This window comes from Carcharodon carcharias, chromosome 21 (genome assembly GCF_017639515.1).
Source record: "Carcharodon carcharias isolate sCarCar2 chromosome 21, sCarCar2.pri, whole genome shotgun sequence".
Lineage (NCBI taxonomy): Eukaryota > Metazoa > Chordata > Chondrichthyes > Lamniformes > Lamnidae > Carcharodon > Carcharodon carcharias.
In genome coordinates this window covers 12,727,161-12,740,174 of record NC_054487.1, presented here as the reverse complement: position 1 = coordinate 12,740,174, position 13,014 = coordinate 12,727,161, and the positions used below count along the sequence as shown (strand labels likewise).

General features: G+C 44.8%; 1 protein-coding gene across 2 annotated transcripts in view; it reads left to right on the top strand.

The window, feature by feature from the left end:
- The first annotated feature begins 5,602 nt into the window (after positions 1 to 5,602).
- Positions 5,603 to 13,014, top strand: part of LOC121293327 (SIN3-HDAC complex-associated factor-like) — a 28,507-nt gene continuing 21,095 nt past the window's right edge. For both annotated transcript variants that reach the window (XM_041216277.1, XM_041216278.1), the window contains exons 1-2: positions 5,603 to 5,697; positions 10,697 to 10,813. The gene's annotated coding sequence lies outside the window, so the exon portion shown is untranslated. The remainder of the gene's footprint in view (positions 5,698 to 10,696; positions 10,814 to 13,014) is intronic.

The window sequence follows — 13,014 nt, the reverse complement described above, 5'->3', positions numbered from 1 at the left end:
AGGAAGAAGAACAGGCTCTGGCAGGGCCCCTTAAAAATTTCTTGACTGGACTAATGCAAATAGCACAATATTAATACAATTTTAATTGATTCTAATTAACTATGTGCAGCATAGATTATACATATACTGCTCCTGAATGTAACAGTGTGTCAGCTGTAGCTCAGTTGGTGGTACTGTCAGCTCTGAGTCAGAAGGTTGTGCGTTTAAACCCCAACTCCAGGACTTCAACACAAAAATCAAGGCTGACACTCCAGTGCAGTAATGTTTCTGCACTGTTGGAGGGGCTGTCTTTCAGATTCATGCCCTTTCAGATGGGTGTTAAAAAACCCCAGGGCACTATTTTGAAGAAGAGCAGCAGAAGTTTTCCCTGATGTCCTGGTAAATCTATCTGCCTCAATCAACATCACAAAAACAGATTATCTGATCATTACCACCTGAACGGTTTGTGGGAGCTTGCTGTATGAGAGCCAGACCTTTGGACGAGTTGGAGTTTATAGGTAAAAGCAAAATACTGCGGATGCTGGAAATCTGGAACAAAAACAAAAATACCTGGAAAAATACAGCAGGTCTGACAGCATCTGCGGGGAGGAACACAGTTAACGTTTCGAGTCTGTATGACTCTTCATCAGAACTAAGGAAAAATAGAAAAGAGGTGAAATATAAGCTGGTTTAAGGGGGGATGGAACAAGTAGAGCTGGATAGAGGACCATTGATAGGTGGAGATAACCAAAAGATGTCATAGACAAAAGGACAAAGAGGTGTTGAAGGTGGTGATATTAGCTAAGAAATGTGCTAATGGTGACATTAAGGGTGGAAAGCAGGATGAGCAAGGTACAGATAGCCCTAGTGGGGGTGGGGTGGGGGGGTAATCGAAATAGGCTAAAAGGTAGAGATAAAACAATGGATGGAAATACATTTAAAAATAATGAAAAGGGGTGGTAAAAGAAATATATATATAAATTATAGGAAAAAGGGGGATGGGAAAGGGGGTGGGGAAGGAGGAGAGAGTTCATGATCTATAGTTGTTGAACTCAATATTCAGTCCAGAAGGCTGTAAATTGCCTAGTCGGAAGATGAAGTGCTGTTCCTCCAGTTGAGTTTCACTGGAACATTGCAGCAGGCCAAGGACGAACATGTGGGCATGAAAGCAGGGTGGAGTGTTGAAATGTCAAGCGACAGGGAGGTCTGGGTCATGCTTGCGGACAGATCAAAGCTGTTCTACAAAGCAGTCACCCAGTCTGCGTTTGGTCTCTCCAATGTAGAGGAAACCGCACTGGGAGCAGTGAATGCAGTGGACTAAATTGAGGGAAGTGCAAGTGAAATGCTGCTTCACTTGAAAGGAGTGTTTGGGTCCGTCCTTGGCTTGCTGCAATGTTCCAGTGAAGCTCAACGCAAACTGGAGGAACAGCACCTCATCTTCCGACTAGGTACCTTACAGCCTTCTGGACTGAATATTGAGTTCAACAATTTTAGATCATGAACTCTCTCTTCCATCCCCACCCTCTTTCCGATCCCCCTTTTTCCAATAATTTATATAGATTTTTCTTTTCCCACCTATTTCCATTATTTTAAATGTATTTCCGTCCATTGTTTTATCTCTACCTTTTAGCCTATTTCGATCCCTCCCCCACCCCACCCCCACAATGGCTATCAGTCCCTTGCTTGTCCTGCTTTCTACCCTTAATGTCTCCATTAGCACATTCCTTAGCTAATATCACCACCGTCAACACCTCTTTGTCCTTTTGTCTATGACATCTTTTGGCAATCTCCACCTATCACTGGCCCTCTATCTAACTCTACCTGTCCCCCCCCCCTTAAACCAGCTTATATTTCACCCCTTTTCTATTTTTCCGTAGTTCTGGTGAAGAGTCATACGGACCCGAAACGTTAACTGTGTTCCTCTCCGCAGATGCTGTCAGACCTGTTGAGTTTTTCCAGGTATTTTTGTTGGAGTTTATAGAGGCTGGAGCACGAAAGGTCAATGAGGAGAGCATGGAATAATCAAATTTGAAGGTATCAGGGTACAAAATTATAGTTAACATCCTTTATCAAAGCATGAATTCACAATTTTCTGGATTAGGAGACCAACATTACCTCAACACAAGGTAAACATAGAAAAGGAAGTTCATTTGATTGATTGTACTTCATCCATGCCAATGTTGGAGTGAAGCGAAAAGGATTCACAGGAGGCCAGAATCAGAGGATTAAAGGGCACAGGCTGGGATGGGCTGTAAGAAATTGAAGAATTAAAGAGGAATGAGACCATTGGAAGAGTTTGTTAACAAGGAGGGAGATAGTGAATATGATGTGTTGGGGATGGAGTGACAATGTCATGGGAAATGGGTAAATGGAGCTCAATGTGGGATATGGTGCGAGCAGCATGAATTTTGGAGACATTGGGCTGCAGCCTAGGACACCTGTAAGGAGTCAAGTCTGGAGGTCGCAAAAACATGGATGAAGGCTTCAATGGTAGGTGGGGGAATGAGATAGGGAGGAAACAGGAAATGTTGCAGAGAAGAAAGCCAACAGTATTTACGCTGCATTAGGGCATTTAACGACATCCATTTATCCTCACTGATGACTCCCAGTTCAGCTCTGACTCTGAATTAGCACTCTTGCCTCTGATTCAGAAGGTTGTGGGTTCAAGTCCCAATCTTGAGTCTTGAGCGCATAATTCAGGCTTGTGCTCCTGTGCAGTATGAGTGCTGCACTGTTAAGTGGTGCTTTTCCAGAACTCCATGTTTAAATCCCTCCAATCAGTTTTCTGCTCCTGTCACAGTACTGAAACTGCTCTTATTGAAGTCACAAGTGACAACCTATGTGGCTGTGACAAAGGTAAGCTATCTCTCCTTGTCCTTCTCGACCTCTCTGTAGTCTCTGACACAGTTGACCACACCATTCTCCTCCAACACCCCTCCACAGTCATCCAGCTAGGTGGGGCTGCTCTCACCTCATTCCAAGCTTATCAATTCAGTTGTAGCCAGAGAATCACCATCAATGGCTTCTCCTCCTGCTCCCACACCGTTACCTTCGGTCCCCAAGAATTGTCCTTGGCCCCTTCCTAGTTCTCATCCATATGATGCCCCTTGGCAATATAATCTGAAAAGTGTCCGTTTTCACATATACACTGATGGCACCCAGCTCTACCTCACCACAACCTCTCACGACACCTTCAGTGTTGCTAAATTATCCGACTGCTTATCCAACATCCAGTACTTGATTAGCAAAAATTTCCACCAATTAAATATTGGGAAGGCCAAAGCCATTGTCTTCAGTCCCTGCCACAGACTCCCTGCTCTTGCCACTGAATCCATCCCTTTCACTGGCAACTGCCTGTGGTTGAACCGGACCACTCTCAATTCTGGTGTCATATTTGATTCCAACCAACTGTCTGCACCATCACTGAGAGGGCCTACTTCCATTTCCGTAACATTGCCCAACTCTGCCCGTGCCTCTCAGCTCATCTGCTGCTGAAAATCCTCATCTGCACCATTGTTGCTAAGCTTAGCTTTTCTAGCCCATTCCTGTGGCTGCTCTCCCTCATTCTGCCCTCTGTAAACTGGAGGTCATCCAAAACTTTGCTGCACAACATCCTGTTCACCAACATTGCTGCGCTCACTAACCTACACTGGCTCCCAGTCAAGCAATGCCTGGATTTTAAAATTCTCATCCTCGCTTTCAAATCCCTCCATGGCCTTGGCCCTCCCTCTCTGTAATCCCCTCCAGCCCCACAATCCTCCCAGATATTGCCCTAATTTAACATCTCAAATTCGAAAGCCAGCACAATAACAATAAATTGTGTTCCTATGGCACCTTCAATGTAATAGAAAGTCCCAAGCCATTTCACAGGAGAATAATCGAACAGAATTTGACACCAAGCCATATAAGGCCAAAGGGGTAGGTTTTTAAGTGTCTTAAGGGACAGAAGAGTCAGATTGGTTTAGCCCTCTAATTCTGTACATCCCCGATTTTTAATTCCTCCACCACAGGTGGCGATGTCTGCCTAGGCCCTAAATTCTTGAATTCCCTCCCTAAACCAATCTGACTCTTTCGCACCTTAAGACACTTCTTAAAAACCTACCCCTTTGGCCTTATATGGCTTGGTGTCAAATTCTGTTCGATTGTTCTCCTGTGAAATGGCTTGGGACTTTCTATTACATTGAAGGCCATATGAACACAATTTATTGTTATTGTTGTGCTGGCTTTCGAATTTGAGATGTTAAATAAATTAGGGCAATATCTGCCCTCACAAAAGAACCCGTGGCACTATTTTGGAGAAGAGCAGGGTGATTTATCCCTGGTGTCCTAGTCAACCTTAGTCCCTCAATCGACATCACAAAAACCCATTATCTGGCTATTGTCGCATGACCGTTTGTATGTGGAAGCTTGCTGTGCTCAAAAACTGGCTACACTTCAAATCTGCATCCATTCGCTGTGCAGAGATTTGGGATGCCCTGACCTGCGTAAATATAGAGGCAATTCTCTCTTTGAGCATTTCCTCTGAAATTAGTTATTTTAAAACAGAAATCGCACACCTCTTCGGTGATCCTTGCGAACGACAGAAGAGAAAAGAAAACATCTCTGAAATTTCTCACCCCCCAACCAGCCCCCCGCCCCACGTCCTTCAAAAAGACACAATGGATTTTCAAACGGTCGGAACGCCCCCCTCCCCAGCGCTGCTTTAAGACGAAAATCCGGCTGCAGATGCAGGACACGCCAGGGTGCCTGAATCAATCGACCGCCCATTCCACTCAAGTTGCCAATGGCTCTCGGTGACACAGTCCCCGCTGTTGTGCCCCCAAATACACTGCTGGACACCCCCCCCCTCCCCCTCCCCCTCCCCTTGACTATAGCCCTCTCCCCCCCACCTTGACTATACCCCTCTCCCCCCCCACCTTGACTATACCCCTCTCCCCCCCCACCTTGACTATACCCCTCTCCCCCCCCACCTTGACTATACCCCTCTCCCCCCCACCTTGACTATTACCCCTCTCCCCCCCCACCTTGACTATACCCCTCTCCCCCCCCACCTTAACTATACCCCTCTCCCCCCCCACCTTAACTATACCCCTCTCCCCCCCCACCTTAACTATACCCCTCTTCCCCCCCACCTTAACTATACCCCTCTTCCCCCCACCTTGACTATACCCCTCTCCCCTCCCCTCCCGCAGTAAGGTGACCCACACAGGTGAATACACAGGTGAGTAACACTTTCTCAGCCAAACGCCTCCCAGTTTAAGCACTGAGTTCGCTGATCCTCTTGAAAGTTCTGCACACTAACTAACTGAGTGAGTGAATGAGTGCGACCGAAGCAGGATTTAAAGCACAATCACTCCTTCCTCTTTCCAATGTCGAGTGCAAACATCCTGTGACGTTTGGGAGGGGTGAGTGAGGGGGGGGGGGGGGGGGGGGGGGGGCGTGGGGGAGAGCTGCATTTCCCGCGTTCCTCTCTTCCCTTATTTGGCCTTGAAACTGACATCATCGCCCCGATGCAAATGAGTTTGATTCAAGAAGATTTCAAACGGCGTCCAAATACGCCTGCGCCGGACGTAACTAACACCACCCACCACAGCAACCCCCCCCCCCCCCCCCCCCCGCCCCATCACCACCACCACCACTAAAAAAAAAGCAAAGCAGTAGCTTTACCTACATCAACAACGAGGTTGTAAAAAAGAAAGTGAAGTTCACGCTGGGCTGGTGAGTGCATTTTTAATGGAACGTGTTTGCAAGAAAATATGATTAATAATTTCTGCCTGCTCTTGTTATATTAGACTAGCAACGTGCCTCTCTCTCTCTCTCTCTCTCTCCCTCTCCCTCTCTCTCTACCTCTTCTGTAGATTTAGTTCTCAACTTTTTTTTTGATCTTGTTGAACATCTTGCTCGCAACAATGAGCAGAGATTAGAACGTGGGCGCGCACCGCGTTCGAATATAGAACCTTGCCCCGGATCGTCCTGTTGTTACACGCGACCTGGACATTCTAAGCGCGCTGTCACAACGTTCCATTCTCCTGGATCTCTCTCTCCACCCCCCAAACACAAAGTTTGTTCATTTCAACTTGCAATCTGTAACTTAACAAGAGGGATCTCCCCCCCCCCCCCAAATTTCTTTTCAACCACTGCAGCATGCACAACACACACAAATACACACACGCACCGACTGTGGGTTGATCGCTTCTGCGACACGAGTTGCTTGTTCCTGGTTGACTAATTAATCCTCACCGGTCGTTGCACATTTTGTTTTTGTTGCGCGTGTTTTTATTTTCCCCCTCTCCCTCCCTCTCTCTCTGCAAATCTCATGTCTTAAGAACTTTGAACGCTTTTTTTGTCTCGGAAGCCTCGATTCATATATATATATATCTCTCTATGATGATGGCGTCCATGTGAACTTCATCCAGGCAACTGCACACAGGCCGTTTTCTTCTATTGCTCATTTTTTTCTCCCCCCATTTATTTGCGGTGCTACGAGAAAGGGGGAGGTGAGGTGGGGAGGGGGAGAGAGAGAGAGGGGTTGGGGAGGGTCAAGTGGCGATGAAATTAAAAGGTGGCTTCTAATGAGCAGGAGGGAAGCGACTTTGCTGCAGTTGGCTGTTTTTGTTCGGGAGATGTCTCCCAGTGTGGGGAGGTGATGCTGCACGTAGGCAGGAGCACGCCAAGAGACTGAAAACAAAGAACAGCGTGGATCCCTCTCGCAGCCCCATCACACATGGAGCCACTTGCTACCGTCTATCGATCCAAAAAATTCCGATTTATTTTCGCATCGACCCGTGTGTTGGATTTTTCAACACTTGCCCCCCTCCCCACTCCACTACTTTCCATCTCCTCCTCCCTCAATGCGATCATTCCCCCATTCAGAAATACTCAGCAACGTGCTTTCATTCGTGTGTGACATTTTTTCAACGTCAGATGGCCCGTGCTAATTCGTTTTTTTTATTTAAAAAGAAAAGTACAATTTTTTAAAGTGTCGGGACTCGGAGCAGGAGGCCATTGGACTCTTCATTTCCGTTGGTCCATGTGAAGCGGTGTGTCGGTCCCCGGGGTTACGTTGATAAATGACCATTTTCTTCTCCAAAATAAAAAGGAGAGCGTTGGGTTTCGGGCGGGCCGTGTTTTTTTGGGGGAGATTGTTGTTGCAGCCGTGAGGAGAGCAGCAGGAAGACCAGAAGAAAGGCTTGTCTGTGCGATTAAACATACACACACACACCAAACAACAACAAGCAGCGTGCGACCCACCTCCCAGACACGTCTGAGACCAGCGGTTGTAATATTGCATTTGGGGGGTGGAGGGGGAAAGGGGGGTGTGGAATGGTTTAATTTAGGATTTTAAACAAAAAAAATAACACGCCGACAGTTAGGAAGTGAGACTGATGCTAAGTAACATTTATTGTATCCTTCAGCAGTCTGCCAATTTCAGCTTGGGGAAGTCGATTTCCTTCCAGCTACAGTCTCCTCTGAAATACCGAAATGGACAGGATCCACAGGGAGGGATGTGGAAGGGCGGGGGCGGGGTGATATTTGTGAGCCAGGTTGAGTTTAGATGAAAGGCTACCTCATATAAATTTTTCTTTTTTCCCCCGCAAGCGTGTAAAGTAGATTTTCTGAGTTCAGTATTTATGGGTGCCAAATGATTGGGACTGCGTTAGTTTTTGTTGAATAAACACGGTAAGGCCACCCACCTGAAACATTAGCCCAACCTCTTTTTGGCTGTTTCGTTAATTTTGTGTTTTTTTTAATCTCTAGCAACGCTTTGTTTTGGTAGCTGAGTGACACCCTTGGCCCGTCCTTCGTCTTACGAGTTAACCCAAGAGACTTAAGGAGGTCCCTACAAGGGACTGATAAAAATGATGAAAGATTTTGAAACAGTAAATAACTGTTTCCACTGGCAGTAGGGTTGGTGGTACAAGTTGAGGATGCTTGACAAAGGGGGAGATGAGGAGAAATTATTTTTACCCATTGAGTTGTTATGATCTGGATTGCAGGGCCTGAAAGGGTGTTTTTTTTTTAATTATTCTTTGATGGGATGTGGGTGTCACTGGCAAGGCCAGCATTTGTTGCCCATCCCTAATTGCCCTTGAACTGAGGCTTGCTTGGCCATTTCAGAGAGCCACATTTCTGTGGGTCTGGAGTTACATGTAGGCCAGACCAGGTAAAGACAGCAGATTTCCTTCCCTAGTGAACCAAATGGGTTTTTATGACAATTAAGGATAGTTTCATTAGCTTTATAATTACAGCTTTATCAACTAAACTCACCAGCTGGGGTGGGATTTGAACCCATGTCCCTGGATCGTTAGCCTGGGCCTCTGGATTACTAGTCTAGCAACATTAAAACTACACCACAGAAGCAGATTCAATACTAACTTCTAAAAAGGAGTTGGATAAATATTTGGAAAGGACAAACCTACTGTGCTAAGGGAGAAGAAGTGGGAACAAATTGTTTAGCTCTTTTAAAGAGCGGACATGACCTAAAATGCTCCTTTGCTGTACAATCCCTGACCTACATTGGATTTGGGTCTACATCTCGATTTTAAAATCACATCTCATGTTCGGTTCCCTTGTAGCCTTGCCCCTTCACTATCTCTGTGACCACCTCCTGCCTGACAGCTCTCTCAGATCTCGTGTGCTGCAGCAATTCTGGCCTCTGGTGCATCTCCCATTTCTTTTGCAGTTAGTCGGCGGTCATGCCTTGAGCCATCTGGGGCCTGACCTCTGGAAATTCCTCCCCAACCCTCTCCACCTCCCATTTTGAAGACAGGGTTTCAAGCCAGCCCATTTGACCAAGCTGTTTGTCACCTTTTGTCTGATTATATCATCAGATGTTAACGGTGCTATATAAATCCGTGAGGTTGTTGTTATTGTTATCGCTGGAATTTCAGTGAAATGATATGGACATTTAAAATCTCCATACTATTCCCACTCAAAACTCCACAACACATTTAGCAGTGTGAGTGTGCATTTTGCCTTTTCAAAGTTGTGTTGTGTGTGGGAGATCATAACACTTGAGACAGCATTAGGAAGAAATTTTTTTTATTCATTCAAGGGATGTGGGCTTTGCTGGCTAGGCCAGCATTTATTGCCCATCCCTAATTGCCCTTGAGAAGGTAGTGAGCTGCCTTTTTGAACCGCTGCAGTCCATGTGGTGTAGGTACACCCACCATGCTGTTAAAGATGACAGAATTGAATTGTATTAATTCTGATTATTGTTTCCTGTGGCATGTTGGTATCAGGTGACTTGCTGTCAAGGGTCTTCACCACTGGGATTACCTTGCATCATGTCTGGGTCTGTTGTAGACTAATTGATAGAGATTGATTAGGATGATCAATCAATAACTCCATTATCATTGTATCATGCTACCACCAGGATGGTAGAAGGTGAACTAGGTGAATGTTGGAATTTTTCTGTCTAGCAAGTCTTATATTCCTATCAATGCTAAGATGAGGAAGCCTAACACTAACATTGGCCTATTGGCACTCATTGTCTAGGTTCATTCCTGGGATAAGGGACTTATTTTACAAAGAAAGGTCAAACAGGCTGGGCCTGTACCCATTGGAGTTTTGAAGAATGAAAGGTGATCTTATTGACCTGTATAAGATCCTGAGGGGATTTGATAGGGTGGATACTGGGAGGATGTTCTCTCTTGTGGGAGAGACAGGAACCAGCAGTCACAGTTTAAGAATGAGGTCTCCCTTTTAAGGGGGTTGAGGAGAAATTTTTTCTCTGAGGGTCATTTGTTTGTGGAGCTCTCTTCCCCAGAAAGTGGTGGACCCTGTCATTGAATTTATTCAAGGCTGAGTTGGACAGATTTTTGATAGACAAGGGTTATGGGGAGCAGACGACCAAGTGGAGTTGAGACACAACCAGATCAGCCGTGATCTTATTGAATAGTGGAGCAGGCTCAAAGGGCTACATGGCCTATTCCTAAGTCCTATGTTCCTAAGAGGTGCAGGGGGGCTGTCTCGGTGAGGCTACCAGCATGTTAAATCTCTCAGAATCTATGGCACAGAAACAGGCCATTTTGACCCAACTGATCTATGTGATTATATAAATGCCATGCAAGCCTTCTCCCACTCTAATTGCCACTTCCCACCTCACTGCTGTATCGCTCTGACCCTTTCCCTCCGTGTATATCAAGCCTGTGCTTATATCCATCACTGCTATCTGCTTCAACCACTCCACGCGGCAGCAAGTTCCACATTCTCAACCACTCTCTATAAAGCAATTCCTCCTACATTCATTTGATTCATTAGCGACTACCTTCTATTCCTTGCCCCTTGAGCTGGATCACTCACCAAGTGGAAATGATTTCTCCACACCACCCTATCAAGCCCTTTGTGAATTTAAAGATCTTCGTCAGACTTGCTATTAATCTCTTCTCCTGAGAAAAGGGCCTCCGCCTGCTTAACCTTTCCTGCAGTTTCCTCAGTCCTTCCATGTGGCGATCAGAACTGCTTATATGCAGATCCATGGCCCAGCAATAGCCTATCTTCAGAGGAATGTGGAGGAGGGGGCTGGGCTGGTGGGTGCTGACCGTCTACTGTTTTGAAGCTTTTGGAGTGACGATTGACTATTCAAGAATTTGTAGGAACTTTTGTTATTAAACTGGCCCCAGGCCACATCCCCTGGCAGACAAGATATTAGGGATAGCCAGTGAAAACACGTGAAGCTTAAATCCACACTTCAATTAATTTTCCTCTACCTCAGGTTGCCGATATTTGGATCTTGGAGCTCTAAAGATATATCCATCAGTGAGGAAGAAGCACTAAAATCATTCTTGATAATCCTCCAGGACTGCGATATTCACACAGGACAAAGTGGGAAGTAAGTGTATAACAATACGTAGAATTGAGATCCCAGGCATTGCTCAAGCTCAGGCCTGCATGTGGACTGCAGATTATATTTTGGAGACTCCTCCTTTAAGGGAGTCAGTACCATTAGGACAGAAGAGTGGGCGGAACCTGAAAACATAAGTTATAGAGGAAAGAGAGAGTCGCATTCCTATAGCACCTTCCACAACCCCAGGACTTCCCAAAGTGCTTTGCAGCCAACGTCCTTTAGAAATGTAATCACCCCATTGTAGGGAACGTGGCAACCAGTTTGCGCACAGCAAGCTCCCACAAACAGTAGTCACTATAGAAAAAAACAGGAATGAGAATTGAACATTGCAGGATATAATACATCTCAGGATCACAGAATTCTAACGGCACAGAAAGAGGCCATTTGGCCCATTGTGTCTGCACCGGCTGTCCAAATAAGCATTATGACCTAGTGCCATTGCCCTGCCTTTCCCCCATACCCCTGAAAATTGTTTCTACATTCATCTAGGAAAGATGTGAAAGGGGAAAAGGGAAGGTGGAGTAACTAATTATTAGAAATAACATAAGGGCAGTGGAAAAAAAATTGCAGCCATCAATAAGATGAAATAGAATCCATGTGACTAGAGATAAAAGATAAAGGATCAATTGCCCTGATAGGGATAGTCAACAGATCATCTAATAGTGGAAGGAGGTGGAGGAGGAAATATGAAAGTAGGTTTGGAAAATAAGCATAAAATGTAGAATAATAATCAGGGAGCATTTCATGGACCTGAAATGAATTGGCCAGAAGAGATGAAGGTGAAAGGGATGGAGTTCCTGCAATGTGTACAGGACTCCTTTCTAACTCAGTATGTAAGGAGCTTGACGAGGAGGAGTTGCAATTGAATTTAGCAATGGGGTATAAACTATAAACCAGAGCAGATAAGTGAAGTAAAAGCAGTGGAACATCTTGGCAATAGTGACCATAATATAATAAAGTTTAACTTAATAATCGAGAAGGACATAAGCAAGATAAGGAGCAGGGTAACAGATTGGAGAAAAGTTGAATTTGAGGGCCTGAGAATAGAACTTGGGGTGGGGGGAATGCAATGGGGAATAAATTAGACAACAATATTAGAAACTAACGGTCTGGAATTGCAAGGGAAGCATTGTAAATGGTGTTCAGCCCAGCCCAGGAAAAATTTATCCCGCTAAAAGGAAAGAACATGCTAAACACTAATGAGACACCATGGATGAATGAAGACTTGAGAGAAAAAACAAGGGGAAGGAAGGGACATACACTAAGTAAAGGGACAGCATAGGAAAGTGTGACAAGGGAGAAAATGAAGAGACCAGAAGAAAAGTGGAAAAACAATTGGGAAGGTAAAGAGGAACTATGGAATCACATGATCAAGGAACATAAAATAATAAAATATTCTCTCAGCACATTAAGAAAGGTAGGGAAGTCAGGATCAGAATAGGGCCACAAAGAGATGGAGAGGGAATATTCACAGCAACAATAGTGAAATGGCAAGAATATTAAATATTTTGCTTTGGAATTTACCAGGGAGCCTGATCAAGCAGGCATGTCATTGGAAGATGAGACAAGAAATGACATAACCGCATTTAAAATAAAAAGAGGAGAACCATTAAATAGATTAATTAGCATTGAAGCTAATCAAACTGAAAGAAGATAAAACCCCTGGCCCAGACAGATTGCATCTGTACATTTTAAAAGAATTTGGAGAAGAGACAGCAGAGGCATTCTTATACAAATTTAAGAATTCATTAGAAAAAGGTGCAGTGAAGGGAGAGCTAACATTAAATCTATATTTAAGAAGGGAGGTAGAAGTTGCCAAAAAACTATAGACTGTCAATGGCTGGAAAGGTAATGGAATCCCTGCTAAAGGAGAGAATAAAATATTTAGAAACCAAAAGCGTAATAATGCATAGCATGGATTTCAAAAGGGAGAGTCTTGCTTGATCCACCCTCATTGAATTTTTGAAGATGTAACAGAGAGTCGATAAGGGTAATACAGTAGATGTAATTTACCTTCAATATGTGCCACAGAATAGAATAATGAATAAGTGCAAAGCATGCAGAGTCAGGGCACAGGTGGCAGAATGGATAGCTAGCTGGCTGCAAGACAAAATGCAGAGAGTGAGTAAAGGATAGTTGTTCGGAATGGCAGAAGGTGAGAAGTGAGGTTCCACAAGGATCAGCGC